Source organism: Mus caroli, chromosome X (genome assembly GCF_900094665.2).
Source record: "Mus caroli chromosome X, CAROLI_EIJ_v1.1, whole genome shotgun sequence".
In the NCBI taxonomy this organism is placed as follows: Eukaryota; Metazoa; Chordata; class Mammalia; order Rodentia; family Muridae; genus Mus; species Mus caroli.
Window position 1 is genome coordinate 104,192,371 of NC_034589.1, and position 20,875 is coordinate 104,213,245.

Sequence of the window (20,875 nt, forward strand, 5' to 3'; positions counted from 1 at the left end):
CCCCATATGTCCCTCAACAGATGAATGGATACAGAAAATATTGCATATTGACATAATTGAGTACTAGTCAGCTATTAAAAACACTGAATTTACAAAATTCTTGGGCAAATGGATGTAACTAGGAAACATCATCCTGAGTGAGTTAACCCAATCACAAAAGAACCCACAAGGTATGCACTCACTGATAAGTGGATATTAGCCCAGAAGGTCGGAATACTCAAGATAAAATTCACAAACCACATGAAACTCAAGAAGAAGGAAGACCAAAGTGTATATACTTCAATCCTTCTTAAAGGAAGGAACAAAATACCCATAGAAAGAGTGACAGAGACAAAGTCTGGAGCAGAGACTGAAGGAATAAGCCTCCTGAGACTGCCCCACCTGGGGATCCATCCTATATATAATCACCAAATCCAGACATTTTTGTGGATACCAACAAGGGCTTGAGGACTGAAGTCTGTTATAGCTATCTCCTGAGAGTCTCCACCAGTGCCTGACAAATACAGACATGGATGCTCTCAACCAACCATTGAACTGAGCACAAGGTCCCCAATGGAGGAGCTAGAGAAAGAACACAATTAGCTGAAGGAGGTTGCAGTCCCATAGGAGGAACAACAATATGAACTAACCAGTACGCCCAGAGCTCCCAGGAACTAAATCACTAACCAAAGAGTACACATGGTGGGCCTCTTGGCTCCAGCTGCATATGTAGCATAGGATGGTCTAGTTAATAATCAATGGGAGAAGAGGTCTTGGTCCTCTGAAGGGTCTATGTCCCAGTGTAGGAGAATACCAGGGCCAGGGTGGGTTGGTGAGCATGAGGAGGGGGGAAGGGATGGGCATTTTCAGGGTGGGAAACCAGGCAAGGGGATAACATTTGAAATGTTAATAAAGAAAATATCTAATAAAAAATGAAGAATAAAAAAGAGAAAAGGTCATTCGTCAGTGTAAACATCTGGGGAAGGATTCCATGCAGTGGTAACACAGTGAATGATAACCTTGAGGTAAATTCTTATCTTGAGTTAAATTCAGAGAGAAAATGTATGTACTTGGTGGCAAAATGAAAAGGCCCGCAGGGCTTTCGATGACTGAAATTAGTCAACTCTGCTCTTGGTTTAGCCTGTGGAAGAAATGCATTCATTGTTGAATCAATCTCTATCTGTCTGTCTCTGTATCTCTCTTTTTCCCTTTCTCACCAGAAAAGCATCTTAAATCTTAAGTGTTTCCCTCAGTGGGTGAAGTGCTTGTAATACAAACACGAGGCCCTGAGCTTACATCCTCCCTGACCAGCACCCCCCACTTCCCTGGCAGACACCAAGTAGTGTCATGGAGGCCAGCACCTGCAAACCCTATGCTGAGAGGTGGAGACAAAGAGACTCTGGAAGCTCAGCTCCCATGCCAGCTAGCTAGCCAGTCAGTGAACTCTGGGCTCACAGAAATGCCTTGTCTCAGAAAATTAGGTGGAGAGTTAAAGAAGACACCCCATGGTGACTGCTAGCCTCCATTCTTGTGCAAACATATGTGGACATGAATATCGATGCAGTTCTCATATCCAAAAACCAATGTTTTAGTAAATGTGTTGAGCTTCAGTGAATTAACTCTTATGTGAATAACAACACTGATGAAGGTAAAAAAGATGCCTGTGGTTTGCAGAAAAAAAGGATGACAGGCAAAGTATTCCATTCTAAAACACCATCTGGTTTAGGGTCATGCTCTCATCTGCTAAACTAATTTTTTTTATTAGTACAAGAAATTATGCAACTTTCCCCTAACCAAATAGTCAATTTTTATCAGAGACACACCCCAGCTTAAAAAATAATAGACCAATTTAAAAAAGTATGTATTTTATCTGCACTGATATTTGTCTTTCATTATCTTTCTATACTACATTCCACACATTTATTGTAGCTTATCTTCAAATTGAATGAGTTATGTCTTCAGTAATGTCAATTTTGTAATGAATGCTAAAATATTTTTAAATATATTTTCATTCCTGCAATTTCTATGTGGCATATTTTCAAATATCTAGGTCATGTTTAATAGTCTCTTGTTCCTTGTGGGATTTTACTACATTAAGCATAAACTAGCATGTTTTTTGTTTTCTGATCTGTCTGATAAATAAATGTTTGAAGGGTATATTAATGTTTATTTTCTCCTATTTTGTTGCCTTGTTTCTGTGTCTAATTATTTTAAATAGGTGATATGGTTAACCTTTTAAACTAGTTTATAGAGCTATGCATTTTAGTATAAAATGCGTTCTCTCCAGAGAGAACCTACTGTTAATTTTAGCATATACTTAAAGATACCTCCTCTCTACATTCACTATAGTTAGTTACAGCCATATATTCTTCTTGATCAACTTACATTATATGAATCTAGGCTATTAATCCATAGGAGGGATCAACTTGCATTTAATTTGTTTTAGGAACAAAGTTCTCACACATATCAATCCACTTACATGGTACACAAAGGAAAATTTTTAATCACCTTAGGGAGTACAAAATGGGCTTTTCTGTCCAGAACGTTAACTTCCAGGATAAAGTAGATTTAAAAAACTATTTCTGCTGCTCCATTTCTTCGGTAGAGGTTTTCCTGATAGACTCCATAATGAACAAATTTCTGGACTTTAAGTTTGCAAAGATCAAGTTTATTAGAAATGGAAATCTCTTCAGAAGGGAAAATGTGTTCAGTGCTAATTTATTTTCTAGATTACCCTTGTAAATATTTTGGGCTGTCCTTGTACTTTATTTTCTGCTACTAATAATACTTTAAGATGTCTTAAAATACACATTATTATACCCATATGTACATTCTTAATGTCCTGAATATCCTAATTATTATTCACAAAACTAACTTGGTGCTAATAATATATCTCAATCTGTAAAAAAATTACAAGCCAAAAATTTACTATTAAAATAATGATTTCTTGGCTGGGTATGATATACCTATAATTCTAGAATTTATGAGACAGAGAGTGATAGGATGTTTGAAACCAGCTGTCCTATCCAATTAAATAATGAGCAAAATTAGTGTTTGCATATGTTTGTGTGCACATGTGAATGTGAATGTGTGTGTGTGTTGATAATTTCAACTTATTAATTTATAAGTTTTCCCAAAGGACTTTGAGAAATGATCTTTGCTCCTTTTAAAGTACTTCTGTAATCTATCTGGTGGCATTCCAGATCCTACAAAGAATATTTGAAGGTATCATCCAAAATGTATTTTCAATCATTTCACTGCCTTTCTTTTACTTATTCTATATTATCCTACTGTTTATTAGTTAATATTCAAATTTATGATTGATTATTACCTTCCAGGGTGTTCATGATCAGGTCCATTTTCCAAGTCTTATCTTCAGTTTCTCCATTTTAGTGTGTCCCATGAGGACTGTATCTATCTTTCTCTCTCTCTCTCTCTCTCTCTCTCTCTCTCCCTCTCTCTCTCTCTCTCTCTCTTTCTTTCTTTCTTTCTTTCTCTCTTTTTCTCCAAATGCCTTTCTATGCAAGAGTCTTAGACAATACTATGCCCACTGCCTACAATAATCTCTCTACACCCCTAATCATGTTCACTTAAATTAATATGGTTAAGCTCTAAATGTTGATGCTTGTAAATACCTTTATTTCTTGACTTTCTCAAACTAAACTGCATAATTATATGTATGTAGTTTCAAAACACATGAATTCTATTGATAGAATTTTTCTTGTATATATTCCTTATCAAATTGTGAGGTTGTTATCAGATAACCACAGACTCAGGCTGTTTGTCAATAACAAAATAAATAATACAAAGCCAACATTCACATGGAAGATGAACAACACTCTACTCAATGATACTTTGGTCAAAGAAGAAATAAAGAAAGAAATTAAAGACATTTTAGAGTTTAATGAAAATGAAGCCTCAACAGATCCAAAAGTATGGCACACAAGGAAAGCAGTCCTGTGAAGAAAAAGCATAGCTCTGAGTGCCTCCAAAAAGAAACTACAGAGAGCATGCACTAGCAGCTTGACAGAACACCTAAAACCTCGAGAACAAAAAGAAGAAAATTCACCCAAGAGGAGTAGACTGGAGGAAATAATTAAACTCAGGACTGAAACCAACCAAGTGGAAACAAAAAGAACTATACAAAGAATCAACCAAACAAGGAGCCAGACTAACTAGAGGGCACAGAGACAGTATCCTAATTAACAAAATCAAAAGTGAAAAAGAAGACATAACAACAGAATCTGAGCAAATCCAAAAGAATCATCAGATCCTACTACAAAAGGCTATACTCAAGAAATCTGGAAAACCTGGAAGAAATGGACAAATTTCTAGATAGATACCAGGTACCAAAGTTAAATCAGGATCAGATAAACAATCTAAACAGTCCCATATCCTCTAAAGAAATAGAAGTATTAATAGTCTCCCAACCTAGAAAAGCCCAGGACCATATGGGTTTACTGAAGAGTTCTATGAGACCTTCAAAGAAGACCTAATACCAATACTCCTCAAACTATTCCAAAAAGTAGAAACAGAAGGTACTCTACCCAATGCATTCTATGAAGCCACAATTACTCTGATACCTAAATCTCACAAAGACCCAACAAAGAAAATTTCAGAATAATGAAGGAGCTAGAGAAAGTTCCCAAGGAGCTAAAGGGGTCTGCATCCCTATATGAAGAACAAGCATATGAACTAACCAGTACTCCCCAGAGCTTGTGTCTCTAGTTGCATATGTAGCAGGGGATGGCTTAGTCGGCCATCAATGGGAGGAGACGCCCTTTGTCTTGGGAAGATCATATGCCCCAGTACAGAGGAATGCCAGGGCCAGGAAGCAGGAGTGGGTGGGTTCGAGAGCAGGGTAGGTGAACATAAAGGGAACTTTCGGGAAAGCATTTGAAATGTAAATGAAGAAAATATCTAATAAAAATTGTGAGGTTGTTAATGACATAGGCACTATTATTATCATTGGTTGATATAAAACAACTTCATTTTACCTTTTGCATAACACCTTACCTGTGAACTTTTTCTTTCGTATCCTACTCCTTCAATGACTCATTTCAAATTTTAGCTCTACTCTATTAAAATTGCCCTTTTTTCTAAATCAGAAAATGATACTTTACATCACCTTGGTGATAAGTCTTTCCACTCACAAAAAATAATTTCTATTTTTAATTTGTAGTTATGAAATGATATACAGAAAATGGGACTCTTTATTAAAAGTCTTAGATTAATTTGGAAATCTGAATGTTTTACAAACTGTTTCAACAACAGTTTTCCATATTTTTATAAATCATTCCCTTACATCAACTAAAACTACTTAAATAATACATCTCAATAAAATTGCAGCCATCTTTAATAAAATAGTGGTCAGTTTCTATGTGAATGAGATTTCAGCCTATTTAGGTATCACATAATCAAGTGATCTAGTTTGGTTTCTCACAAAATGTTTCTGATGCCTCTTTACAATATCTAATCAGCTAGAGAAGTATAATTTGTAAAATATAATAAAAACAAATTTAGTGTGTAAAAAGATAAGTAAAGTTAAGCTGAATTTAAGCTGACTGATTGCATATAGATATAACAAAATTATGAGGGTCCTGTAACATTTCCAATTTTTTATTCTTAGTGTTCATTTCTGTTTCTCCATGAGTCACTATCTTCATTGACCTTTTTCATAGACTAAATGGCAGTTATGGAAAGTATTTAATCATCATTTTTAAAAATTGTACTTGCACATGAATCATCTGAAGATATTGTTAATACATAACAGTTCTGAATTTCAATGGGATATTTGGTGTTTCTCACAAGTTACTAGCATAAAATATGGTGTTCTGTAGACAATTAAAAATGATTAGCTTTTAAGAGAGAGAAGATAGAAAAAATGGTATGAAGTGGGAAGAAGATAATGAAAAAGAAAAGGGTGCAGTCAAGTGGAGGATGGGAGGACAGGCTAGAGGACAGTGTGTATGAAGGATAAATAACCCTTAAGACAATTTTTTAAAAAATCATATGGAAACCTACTGCTGTAGTACCTTCCTAGACTATATACAAATTCATGTATTTAAATTAATTTAAACTGAGTTACTTTATAACAAGGGACAATGACAAGACAAGGTCATTAGCAATCAAATATAAAGGTGTGTGCCAGAAGTAGATTATTTCTTTTTGGATTATTGATTGGTAGGGTCTCATAGTCCCTAAAAAACTATGGAGTATTTCCATTGCTCTTGGATATCTTCCAGATTGTGATATTATGAGCCTATGAAAATACAACATTCTTGAGTCATAGCACATGGAGAAGTCAAGCTGGTACTGACCTGAAAGCTTTATCTATACTGGTTTGCTTTCATAGTTCAGGAAAATGTTATGTATACTGCTAAGTGAGTTAAGTAATTATCACTCTTCCACCACCATGAACCTTAGGAGCTACAACAACTGCTCAGGCCAGATATTCCCACTGCTCTAATTGCATTAATGTTATTCGGGTAACCAATCATTTTATGATTTAATTTAAGGTCTACTCTCCATGATAATATTTGCACCATTAAGGGGTCAAGAACCTAAGCAAGACTAGGAAAGTCATTGACATAGTGGAGGACCTATTATTATTATGCTGTTAAAATTAACATTATATTAAACTAAAACCTAAAGACATATACACCCATAAATTAGTACATCTTTCAATCCTGAAGGGATACTTTTAATATCCATAGATTACTACATTTCTCGGTAATCATCAGAGAATATTCTAGTTACACTAGAGAGCTATTAACACAGGGACCAACAACTGGTTGTCATGTAAAGAATAAGATATTGTGCAACCACAGACACCGCTAACAAAATAATCATCCATGCTTCACAGACTTTTGGCAGGTCAGCTATCTCCAGCAGAAATGACACTTGCCTAGCTTTTAACTCTCCTCTATGACCAAAACCTTCCTTAAGGTTACTGTTCAATAGATCTTACTGTTAAATTGGAATCAAAAGTCATTATAGATCCAAGTTGGTCAAAAAGAGATTCTTTGAAAAGAATACATCCTGAAAAAGATCATGGAGACTTAATTGGTAGCTGTCCAGAGGATGAAGCTCTTACCTTGAGTGATGAGTGCATGAAGTATTGGATGAATCTTTGCTGGAAATCTGTTCCACTCAGTCACCATTATGTTTTTGCAGGAGTGGGTGCACTAGCTCTTATGGCAGAGACTGCCATGCTCTATCCAGAAATGATTCAGGAGGGGAGTGCTCCAGTGGTAGCTTCTACCACTCAGGAAAAGCCAAAGGATAGTGATCAGTTTGAATGGTTGACTATAAGAACAGTCAGGTGAATTGGTTCATGAAGCTCCAGAAACTATTGCAGCTGAGCCTCCTCCTGTTAAGTCAGTGGTGCAAGCTACTTCTCCCATACCTGCCTATTCTTTGGCTGTTTTTGGATTATTTCTTTGTCTTCTGGACTATGCTGATGTGCTCCTAAAAGAGAGAAAGTATGCCCAATGCCTTCTTTGATTGGTATTTGTAGTTACAGTTGACAGAGAAGGCAGTCACATTCTGCAATCTCCATCAGCCAATGTGCTTCCAACCTTTCCTTTCCACATTCTTTGCAACTTGTTTAGTGCTACTCCCTTGACAACTGATGATGGTGTGCTTCTGCAGCAGATGGCACTGGAAATTGGAACTTTGCCCCTAATTCTTATCTGTCTCTCAGCTCTGAGCCATCATGCACTGAGTTCCAAACTCTAGCCTTAACCAAACTGAGCCACAGGTCTCAAATTCTCATAACCCTACATCAACAGAAAAACAGCAACTGCATTGGGCCAAAGGGACTGGCTTTGGCACAGATTCCACAACATCAAGATGGGACATGGAATAAGCCTTAACTAAACAGAGGCTAGAAAAGGAGCATGTGACCTATCTTTTGCAGGTTCTTGTGAGTTACATAAACTCCATGAGTAGTGCTGTAAATGGGGAAGTCCAGGTGTCTCCAGAGAGCCAAAAACAGAACAGCAGTGCTCTGCCCTCTGCTTCTCGAGCTTCTCAGTCAGTTCTGCCTCATCCCAGCCATGTACCTATGCAATGACTCTGTTCTGAACATGGCAAGACATGTGTAACTCTATGGTGCTAGAGTTGCTCAAGGCCATTGCTTATTGTACCTCTATAGTGCTGCTGTCGTTGCCTCTTTCTACAGATAAGGGTGAAGAATAGGAAGAAGGTCAGAATGTCAGACTTCTGTTGGTACATTATGAGCCAAAATAAGACCTGTGTTGAAACCCACACATACCATCTAAGATCTAAAAGAAAAAAATGTTAAAACAGGAGTTAGTCCAGATGCACCTCATCAAGAACCAGAACGACTTACTCTTCTGGTCCCAGACATCCAGAAAACAGCTGAGATTGTCTACACAGTCACCACCAATCTGCAACAAGCAAATCAAGAAAAACAAAAAACAAAAAACAAAAAACTAGGTGAATGCTCAAAGAAAGTGGCTATGAAACCCAAACCTCTGTCAGTATTAAAGTCACTTGAAGAAAAATATGTGGCTGTCATGTAAAAAAACTACAGTTTAATACATTTGAAGTGATTTCTGAAGATGATGATGGGAAATTTGGTTTTAAAGTAAATTACCACTACATGTCTCAGGTGAAAAATGCCAACAATGCCAACAGTACTGCCAGAGGCCACTGACTGGCTCAGGAAGTGGTGACACTTTCAACCTCACTGCCTCTGTCATTGTCTTCTAGTGCATTTTTACACTGTAACAATGAGGAACGACTTGACATCCTGAAGGTTCTGATAACTGGGCATCTATGCAAATATCTGCTTTGTGTTTGATGTATATTTTCCTCAAGATTTTCCCAGCTCACCTCCTCTTGTGAACCTAGAAAGAACTGGGGTTCATAACATGCGCTTCAATCCCAACCTTTACAAGATGGAAAAGTTTGTTTAAGCATCCTAAATACATTACATGGAAGACCAGAAGAGAAGTAGAATCCGCAGACATCAAGCTTTTTGTAAGTGCCGGTTTCTGTTCAGTCTCTAATATTAGTAGTTGAGCCTTACTTCAATGAACCAGGATATGAATGGTCTAGAGGCACTCCCAGTAACACACAGAGCTCTCGAAATTATGATGGAAACATCAGACAAGCAACGGTTAAATGGGCAATGCTAGTACAAATCAGAAATGCTTCACTGTGCTTTAAAGAAGTTATATACAAACATTTTTACTTGAAAAAAAAATGAGATCATGGCCCAGTGTGAGGAGTGGATTGCAGACAAGCAGGAGTAGAGCAGTGATATGAGAGCAGGACAAAGTCTCACCAAGCAGCAGCTCTCAGGCTCCACACTGCTTAGCTCCGAGAAGAGTTACTGAAACTTCACTACCTTGAAGGCTTAGATCCAGACATTGAGGATGCCTCACTGGTGTACAGGGCCTCAGCTGGTGCTAAAGAAACTAACACACAACCATGTCAATTCCAGCAGCAGCAAATACCTCCCCAGTGATGTCCTTTTTCTAATTAGATATTTTCTTCATTTACATTTCAAATGTGAACCCTTTCCTAGTTTCCTCTCTGAAAGTCCCCTATACCCTCACCCCGCCCTGCGCCCCAATCCACCCACTCCCACTTCCTAGCCCTGTCATTCCCCTGTACTAGGGCATATAATCTTCAAAAGACCAAAGGCCTCTCCTCCCATTGATGGTCTACTAGGCCATCCTCTGTTACAAATGCGACTAGAGACAAAAGCTCTGGGGGGTACTGGTTAGTTCATATGCTTGTTCCTCATATAAGGTTGTAGATCCCTGTAGCTCCTTAGGTACTATCTCTAGCTCCTTCATTGGGGGCCCTGTGTTCCATCCAATAGATGACTGTGAGCATCTACTTCTGTATTTGCCAGGCACTAGCATAGCCTCACAAGAGACAGCGATATCAGGGTCCTGTCAGCAAGATCTTTCTGGCATATGCAGTAGTGTCTGGGTTTGGTGGTTGTATATGGGCTGGATCCCCAGGTGGGGCAGTCTCTGGATGGTCCTTTCTTCTGCCTAAACTCTGAACTTTATCTCTGTAACTCCTTCCATGGGTATTTTGTTCCCCATTCTAAGAAGGAATGAAGTATACACACTTTGGTCTTCCTTCTTGAGTTTCATGTGTTTTGCAAATTGTATCTTGGGTATTCTAAGTTTCTCAGATAATAATATCCACTTATCAGTGAGTGCATATCATGTGTGTGCTTTGTGACTGGGTTACCTCACTCAGGATGATATCCTCCAGACCCATCCATTTGCCTAAGAATTTCATAAATTCATTGTTTTTAATAGCTGAGTAGTACTCCATCGTATAAATGTACCACATTTTCTGTATCCATTTCTCTGTTGAGGGACATTTGGGTTCTTTCCAGCTTCTGGCTATTATAAGTAAACCTGCTATGAACATAGTGGTGTATGGATCCTTATGACAAGTTGGAACATTTTCTGGGTATATGCCCAGGAGAGGTAGTACTGTGTCCAGTTTTCTGAGGAACTGTCAGAATGATTTCCTTGTACCAGCTTGCAATTCCACCAGCAATGGAGGAGTGTTCCTCCTTCTCCACATCCTCGCCAGCATCTGCTGTCACCTGAATTTTTGAACTTCGCCATTCTGACTGGTGTGAGGTGGAATCTCAGGGTTGTTTTGATTTGCATTTCTCTGATGATTAAAGATGTTGAACATTTTTGTCAGGTGCTTCTCAGCCATTTGGTATTCCTCAGTTGAGAATTTTTTGAGCCCCATTTTTTAATGGGGTTATTTGATTTTCTGGAGTCCAACTTCTTGATATATATATATATATATATATATAGTTATATAGTTATATAGATATATAGTTATATAGTTATATAGTTATATAGTTATATAAACATGTGAAATTGAACATATAAGCCAAATAACATGAGTTTTAAGAAGTCTTAGCAGCTAGCAGACAACTTCCTTGAAATATATTCTGAGTATTCTCTTAATAATTTTAGTAAGACATTGTGTTCTAGGTGTGACATATTACAAAGCTTGTGACTCATGTCACTGTCACCAAGTGTTTCTGTCTTATATCTAAATATTCTTGACAAATTGTAACTTAGTGGTTTAGAGCAAAGTAGATATCAAAAATGTTGTAAAAGTTCTCAAAAGTCTCCTTTAGTTTTATATAATTCAAACAAAATCTGATGGGAAACTACTTCACATACATGAGTTCACTCTTTAAATCATGACAAATGGCTCTCAATATGAAATGGAAAAGGATCAAACAAAGCATGTGCCATCAGAGTCACTTATTTTAGTGCCATTCGAACTCATAAATGGTTTAAAGAAAATAGCTTATGGCTGCATACTTTTGGAGGTGTTCCATAAGAGCCCCCTTTATCCTTGATAGCATTAATTTTTTTTAAATTCTTTTTTTTAAGATTTATTTATTATATGTAAGTACACTGTAACTGTCCTCAGACACTCCAGAAGAGGGCGCCAAATCTTGTTACAGATGGTTGTGAGCCACCATGTGGTTGCTGGGATTTGAACTCTGGACCTTCAGAAGAGCAATCGGGTGCTCTTACCCACTGAGCCATCTCACCAGCCCCGATAGCATTAAATTTATACAGATTTTCTTTTATAAAAAGTTTGTGTAATCTTCTGCACCTGAGGTTCTACCCAGTACCCTGGAGCTCGTGTCTCTAGCTGCATATGTATCAGAAGATGGCCTAGTCAGCCATCAGTGGACAGAGAGGCGCATTGGTCGTGCAAACTTTATCTGCCTCAGTACAGGGGAAGGCCAGGGCCAATAAGTGGGAGTGGGTGGGTGGGGGAGTGGATGGGGGAGCGGGTGGGGGACTTTTGGGATAGCATTGGAAATGTAAATGAAATAAATACCTAATTAAAAAAAGTTTGAATCTATCATTACTGAGATGTATCATAGAAACAACTGAAAGTAGCATTACAAAATTATTACTATCGAGAAAACCAGGATATAGACCACCATAAAGGACAATCACGGTCTTTTTTTTGTGGAGGATGAAAACCATGATTTTGCTACTTATGACATTTATGGTAGCATTTTAGGCCAGGTGTTTATAAGCTCAATAGACAAGACTTTTGGCTCCTTCACAGAAATATTAATTGGAGGGAAATCTTCAGCTGAAGCTCAAGTAGAAAGGAGATGGAGACAGTACTGGTTAAAAGAGGCATCTGGTTACTTCCTAACCAAACCAAAGGGAGTTTCCATTGGGTTTTTACATACAAAAGCTACCTGTCTGTTACTTTCAAACTCAACTTCATATAAATTTTCAGGACATGTGAAGAAAGGAGCCCGATTCTTTGCCAAACTGTAACACACATGGCCTCTAGCATGGTTATTAATAGAATACTTATTTTCCTCTAAAACCTCACAAGCAATACTTCTACCATCAGCATTATTCTAAGTAGTACTGTCTTCTTGGCCAAGACTTACCTGTTAAGTAAGCTCTGCATCTAGCATTCAAAGCATTCAAACACTTCTCTCTCTCTCTCTCTCTCTCTCTATATATATATATATATATATATATATATATATATATATATATCAATTTGGATATTTTCTTTATTTACATTTCAAATGTTATCCCCTTTCCCATTTTCCCCTCTGAAAATGCCCAGCCCAGCCCACCTCCCCCTGCATCTACGAGGGTGCTCTGCCACCCATTCATTAATTGCCACGTCCCCACCCTGGCATTACCCTACACTGGGGCATTGAACATTCCCAAGAAAGGGCCTTTCCTCCATTAATTCCCCACAAGTCCATCCTTTGCTACATATGCAGCTGGAGCGATGGGTCCCTCCACATATATTCTTTGGTTGGTGGATTAGTCCCTGAGAGTTCTGGGGGATCTGGTTGGTTCATGTTGCTCTTCCTAAGGGGATGCAAACCTCTTCAGCTCCTTCAGTCCTTTCTCTAACTCCTCCACTAGAGACCCCATGATCAGTCCAATGACTGGCTATGAGCATCTGCTTCTGTATATGTCAAAGCCTCTCAAGAGACAGCTACATCAGGCTCCTGTCAGAAAGCATTTCTTGTAATCTAAGATAGTGTCTGGGTTTGGTGTCTATATATGGGATGAATTCCCAGGTGGGCAGTCTCTGGAAGACCTTTCCTTCAGTCTCTGCTCCAAAATTTGTCTCCTTATTTCCTCCCTTGGTTATTTTGTTCCCCCTTCTAAGATGAACTGCATCCACTCTTTTGATCTTCCATCTTCTTGAGCTTTACGTGGTCTGTGAATTGTGTCTTGGGTATTCTGAGTTTTTATCTAATAGCCACTTATCAGTGAGTGCATAATATGTATTCTTTTGTGACTGGGTTATGTCACTCAGGATATTTTCTAATCCCATCCATTTGCCTAAGAATTTCATGAAGTCATTGTTTTTAATGGCTGAGTAGTACTCCATTGTGTAANTNTNCCACATTTTCTGTATCCATTTCTCTGTTGAAGAACATCTGGGTTCTTTCCAGATTTTAGCTATTGCAAATAAGCTTGCTATGAACATAGGGGAGCATGTGTCCTTGTTATATGTTGGAGCATCTTTTAGGTATATGCTCAGCAGTGGTATTGCTGGGTCCTCAGATAGTAATGTGTCCAATTTTCTGAGGAAAAACCTGACTGATTTCCAGAGGGCAATTTCACCAGCAGTGAAGGAGTGTTCCTCTTACTACACATTCTTGCCAACATCTGTTGTCACCTGAGTTTTTGAACTTATCCATTCTGACTGGTATGAGGTGGAATCTCAGGGTTATTTTTATTTGCACTTCCCCTGATGACTAAGGATGTTGAACATTTCCTTAGGTGCTTCTCAGTCATTCAATTTTCCTCAGGCGAGGATTCTTTGGTTAGCTTTGTATCCCATTTATAATAGGGTTATTTGGTTCTCTAGAGTGAACTTCTTGAGTTCTTTATATATATATTGGATATTAGCCCTCTATTGGATGTAAGATTGGTAAAGTTCTTTTCCCAATCTGTTGGTTGCCATTTTGTCCTATTGTCAGTGTCCTTTACCTTACAGAAGCTTTACATTTTATGAGTTCCCATTTGTCAATTCTTGATCTTAGGGCATAAGCCACTGATGTTCCGTTCAGGAAATGTTCCCCTGTGCCCATGTGTTCGAGGCTCTCCCCCACTTTCACTTCTGTTAGCTTTAGTGTATTTGGTTTTATGTGGAGTCCTTGATCCACTTAGACTTGAGCTTTGTACAAAAAGATAAGAATGGATCAATTGGCATTCTTCTACATGCTAATTGCCAGTTGAGCCAGCACCATTTGATGAAAATGCTGTCTTTTTTCCACTGGATGGTTTTAACTCCTTTGTCAAAGATCAAGTGACCATAGATGTGTGGGTTCATTTCTGGGTCTTCTGTTCCATTGATCTACCTGCCTGTCTCTGTTCCAATACAATGAAGTTTTTATCACTATTGCTCTGTAGTACAGGTTGAGGTCAGAGATGGTGACTTGCCCAGAAGTTCTTTTATTTTTGAGAATTGTTTTCGATATCCTAGATTTTTTGTTATTCAAAATGAATTTGCAAATTGCTCTTTCTAACTCTATGAAGAATTGAGTTCAAATTTTGATTGGGATTGCATTGAATCTGTAGATTTATTTTGGCAAGATGGACTTTTTACTATATTAATCCTGCCAATCCATGAGCATGAGAGATCTTTCCATCTTCTGAGATCTTTGATTTCTTTCTTTAGGGATTTGACGTTCTTGTCATACAGATCTTTCACTTGCTTGGTTAGAATCACACCAAGTTCTTTTATATTATTAGTGACTATCATGAAGGGTGTCCTTTCCATAATTTCTTTCTCAGTCTGTTTATCCTTTTTGTAGTAGAAGGCTACTGATTTGTTTGAGTTAATTTTATACCTAACCACTTTGCTAAAGTTTTTTATCAGGTTTAGGAGTTCTCTGGTAGAATTTTGGGGGTCATTCATGTATACTACCATATACTGCAAATAGTGATATTTTTACTTCTTCCTTTCCAATTTATATCTGTTTGGCCTCCTTTTGTTGTCTAATTGCTCTAACTAGGACTTAATATTAATGTTCTGAATTCTTCAATAAGAAGACACATAACACCAAATTAGATTAGAATGCACCACCAACAAGTACTTTATTGAATAGGTAGGGAGAGAGTGGACAGCCTTGTCTAGTCCCTGATTTTAGTGGGATTGCTTCAAGTTTCTCTCCATTTACCATGTTTAGGTATGTGCCTTTAATTCCTGAACTTTGCAATACTTTAATCATGAAGGGGTATTCCACTTTCCAAAATCTTTCACATTCCTCTGAAAAAATATCATGGTAGGTTCTTTACAGCTTTAACCACACTCTCTACAACCTTCATTGTTGTTATTTTTTGCTGTTACAATAATACTTCATTATTAAAAATAATTGTAGACTAAATAGTTCATTTTGCCCTCAAGTTCCATAGGTTTTGCATCTATAATGGAGAGTGGAACATAGAAGCAGACAGACAAAGCAGCAAGTGGAATGATCACATTTTCAACCACAAAAGTAAAGCAGAGAGAACACACTGGAACTGAAGTGAGGCTCTGAAATCTCAAAGCCTATCCACATTGAAGCACTTATTCTAACAAGCCTCTACTTCTTAAGATTCCATGAACCAGTTCTACAAAGAAAAAATACTCAAGTCTGAAGAGAAAGGTAAACATACTCAAGAAGTCATATGGATGAATAAACAATTCCAAGAGTTCATTAAATGAGATCTAAGATAATAACAAACAAAATTCCATGAATTAATAAGTACTGTTCAATAATAGTTCTTAATATTAATGTTCTGAATTCTTCAATAAGAAGACACATAACACCAAATTAGATTAGAATGCACCACCCAACATCCTTTTCCTGGTTCTCAGAAACTTCTGAACAAATGGTAAGGACCATCTTAGAGAATAAAAGTTTGGTGCTGTTGTTTGCTTTCTCTTCCTGTGACAAACAAACAAACAAACAAACAAACAAACACCCCCAGCTTACTGAAAAGGTGACTTATTGGGACTCTGTTCGAATCAGAGTCAATTATTGAGCAGGGCATGAACTGAAGGTAGAAAACTGGAGTCAGGAAATAAAGAAAAGAACAAGGAGTAATTCTGCTTTGCTCCCCCGGCTTGTTCAGTTTGCTTTCTTATACAAGAACCATGTCTCCAGTACTGGTTCTTTCAGCCTCATACATCATTAATCAAGAGAATAAACCACAGTGTTATTTTCTTATAGGCCAAATTTGATGGAGGCATTTTTTCAGTTCTGGTTCCAACTTCCTAGACTACTCTAGTCTTTGTCAATTAACCAAAAACTAACCACTACAACTGACCCCTTGTGAGTTTTACACAAAATATATCACTATTAAACCCTAACCTTTCTTTTTTTGTTTATCCTTAAGATCTCCTGTTAATGACACAAATTAAAACACAGAATAACTTTTAAAGTCCCACAGTCTTTAAATGTTCACCACTATAAAGTACCCATTGTCTCTTTAAAAGATCAAAGTCTCTGGACTATGGGCTCCTGAAAATTAAGAAAAAAAAATGATGCATATTTCTTACTCAAGGAAGGAACCTTACAGTTGCAAGTAAATCCAACTATAACTAATATACAACAGTATAATTCATATCTTATAGTTTAGGAAAATGCATCTGAGTTCATTCTACATCTACTGGGTTCCAAAGAGACTGGTAGCTTCACTTCTCTAGCTCTGTCACCCTCAGTACACATGACTCTTCTGGTAGTCTTATTCCATATCTGTTGGTGTACTTGTCAGTTGTCCTATATTATTGCATCTCCACTATTGCAGGATCTCCACTGCAACTGAATCCGCACCTTCAGCAATGGCTTCATCAGCCCTGTCTTCTGGAAGACTAAACACTTGCCACAGAGTTGCAAGCCAAAGCTGCTCTCCATGGCTCCTCTGTGGCTTCAAATTCAGTACCATGTGGGAGACTCTCAAAGATTACCAAGTTTAACTATCAGCTTTTTATGCAGCGTTGCCATACACCCACTGGACCACAGCTTCTGTGTGTGGACCCCAAGGAAAATTTGTGTCAGAGATGGTGGCCTATTATTAATTATAGCAGATTTCTCAGCCCCAGAGCATCAATTAACCCAGTAAATCTGAGGTTTCACCTTATTGATACTGTCCTCTTGTTAATCACAGCTATTACTCCAACATTAGGTGACCAAAAAACTAGAGATTCTCTCTTCTCACTCTCTCTCTCTCTTTTTATTGGTTATTTTATTTATTTACATTTCAAATATTATCCCACTTTCTGGTTTCTCCTCTGCTATCCCCCTATCCCATTCCTCCTCCACCCTACTTCTATGACAGAGCTCCCCCACCCACCTACCCACTTCAGTCTCACTGCCCTAGAATTCCCCTATGTTGGGGCATCGAGTGTCCACGGGACCAAGGGCCTCCTCTCCCATTGATGGATAAAGGCCATCCTCTGCTACATAAGCAACTGGAGCCATGGGTCCCTCCACATGTATTCTTTGGTTGGTGGTTTAGTCCCTGAGAGCTCTGGGGGGAGGGGTCTGGTTGATTAATATTGTTGCTCTTCTTATGGGATTACAAACCCCCCTAAGCTTCTTCAGCTCTTCCCCCAACTCCTCCATTGGTTTCCCTGTGCTCAGTCCAATGGTTGGCTGCAAGCATAATCATCTGTGTTGATCAGAATCTGGGAGAACCTCTCAGGAGAGAGCTATGCCAAGCTCCTGACACCAAGTGCTTCTTGGCATCTGCAATAGTGTCTGAGAAGCATATGGGAAGGATCCCTAGGTGTGGCAGTCTCTGGATGTCTTTTCCTTCAGTCTCCAATCTTCGTACATGCATTTCCTTTAGACAGGAGTAATTCTAGTTATTATTTTTTGAGATGGTTGGGAGGCCCCATTCTTCAACCGGGGGCCATGCTTATCCACTGAATATGGTCTCAATTGGTTCTCACTCCCCTTTGTTGGGTATTTCAGCCAATGTCATCCCAGTTGAGTCCTGAGAGCCTCTTGATTTCTTGAACTTTCTAGTGCCCTGTTGGCCACCCCTCACTGCTACACACATCTGTTCTATTTCCTGACCCTCTGTACTTCTCGCCAATCTCCTCCCACACCTGATCCTGCCCCCCTTTTTCCTTCCCCTCCCTCTCCCTTACTGGTTCCTCCCTCCCTCTACCTCCCATGATTATTTTGTTCTCCATTCTAAGTAGAATTGAAGAATTCACACTTTGGTTTTCCTTCTTCTCAAACTTCATATTGTCTGTGAGTTAAACTATAGATTCTTAATTCAAATAAGTCAAACAAACAGCCTTGATAGTCTTTTTTTCCTTTAGAAACTTCTGAAGCCAAGCCTTCATCACCTACATTTCCCTATATACATTTATCATCCATGCTTCCACAGAACAGCCCTTTAACCTTTAAATACTCAATGACTTATCTAAACCAGTGTTCCAAACACCTCTATAATTCTCACAAACCTAACATATTGAGGTCTCCCACAGAAATATCCCATAAAACTGGTACAGATTCCTGTTCTATTTTTTCTCCTTTTTTTTTCCTTTTTTATTCCTCGGAGGGGGTGCACCATTCCTGGAGGTACTGCAATACCAGGTCGATGCATGGAGTAGATGGAGCAAGCTCCTATTCCAACTTCTACTTCCAAAAATTCATTTAATATATTGTCCTTGGGTAGAGGACGTATCATATATTAAACTGATAACAACAGATACTACGCTTGATCTTAGCCAAAAAGGCTGAGAAGTGAGATGCTGTTATAAAACACTGACTAAACAAACTTGGAGCATAAAGAGTTTTTATTTTTTCCCCATCATATAGCTTAAAGACCAGGAGGAAGAGAAGTCAGAGCAGTAGCACAAGGTAGGAACCTGGATTTAGAAACTGAAGCAGATACCACGGGAAATGCTGCTTACTGGTTTGCCTCCTATGCTTGCTCAGTTTGTTTTCTTATACAACAGAGGACCACATGTCCAGTGGTAGCACCACTCAGAGTAGTCTGGGCCTTTCCACATCAGTTAACAAAAAGATATTCCCACAGACTTGCCTACAGGGCACTCTGATAAAGACCTTCTCTTAATTTCCCTTAATCAATGATTTCCTCTTCATAGATGACCCAGCTTGCCAAAATCTAAGCAGCAGAGATTGAAATACAGATGTATCTGAGCAGATAGAACTAAGAGAGCAGATTGAGATAGTCTACTATTTAAGAAAATATTGTTCAAACCAAAACTACAAAAAAGAGATAAGGAAGACAACTTTATTCATATTAAAGGAAAATCCCTCAACAGTGGATTATGAAATACAATACACCAAAGAATATAACACACAAAACATTGCATTAATAATTAAATTGCATTATTTCATAAGTACATTAGAATTAGATATAAAACTGCACATTAGCAAAACTCTTGAATTAGTAACTTCATTGCTATACTCTCACCAACAGACATATTACCTATAAAAATTTAACAGAGAAATATTGGAATTTAATGACATCATAAATCAAATGGACCTAAGTGACATTGTCCCAACCATGAACCTTGAAGGAGAGGGTTTGATGAAGACATTCCATCTAAGACTGAGGGCTCCCAAAGCTTTTTTCTATATAATATTCACTTTGAGGTCTCTGTTAATTTCCATATATCTCAAGAAAAAAGCTTCTCTGATGTAGGTTGAGGAACTGATATGTAGTAAAGCATTATAGCAGTATGTTATCAGTATGTTACTTTACCAAAGAACAGTAGTAAATAGTTTAAAAATCACTAACAAATGTGTTTGTCTTCAGTGCCAATAAAAAGTAAATATATTTTTAAAATAACACACATCAATCAAAGGATCTTTCTCTAAAATTGACCATATTATGTCATAAAGTAAGAGATTTTTGTCAAAAAATTTTACATTAGGTCAAGCAACATAGGAAAACTGAAAAGACATCCTGACTTTTATTGGGCCAAAATGGAACAAATCTGAATATTAATATGAATAGAAGCGCTGAAAAACACACAAATGTAGGGAGACTAAACAATATCTCATTGAATAACAATTGGGTTAAAAAAGAAATGAGGACAGAAAATTAAGAATTTCTATTATTGAATGAAAAGAACAATACAATGTAACAAAACCTATGTAACACAATGAAAGCAGCCATAAGAGGAATGATTACAGTGCTAATTGTCAACATAAAAATACTAGAGAGCTCTCAAATTAACAATTTAATGACTTAGTGGTATACCTGAATGCCTTTGAAAAACAAGAATAAACAATACCTCCAAACAGTAGAAGGGATGAGATAATCAAATGAAAATAGAAATTAAACAACAAAGCTTTAGCCAAATGAGCAGAAAGGAGGAGAAAGAGGACCTAAATTAATAACATTAGAGATGAGATGGGAGATTTTATAACAGACACTAGGGATTTCTCACTAGCTGATTCCTCAACCCCAGATTAATTAATCTTGTAAAGCAGGATTCAGAGAATCATAAGGACAGTTAAAATTTTTATATTCCATTGAACTGGAAAAATCCAAAAGATGGATAAATATTGAGATATCTACTATCAAATTTAATCAAAATGAAATAAATAATTTAAAGACCCACAAGAGCCAAGGAGATAGAAATAGTAATTAAAAATCACCCATCTATAAAATTTCCTTTATACCATTTACAAATGTAACAAAAAAATCAATCAAACAATCCTGTGGAGGAATTTCGATCCAACAACATGGCTGCTCTGGCATGAGATCACATCCAAAGATATAATCCCACTGGAATGCAGACATGCCCTTAGTATGCACCTTGATCCCTCTGGTTGGAATAAAGACACACCTTTAGTATACACCTTTTA

General features: G+C 37.7%; 1 non-coding gene across 1 annotated transcript; it reads right to left on the minus strand.

Annotated features, from left to right (window-relative positions):
- Positions 1–18,588: 18,588 nt before the first annotated feature.
- LOC115030226 lies at positions 18,589–18,780 on the minus strand. The gene has a single exon (XR_003835829.1). It is a non-coding gene; the product is annotated as a U2 spliceosomal RNA (small nuclear RNA).
- Positions 18,781–20,875: the final 2,095 nt, after the last annotated feature.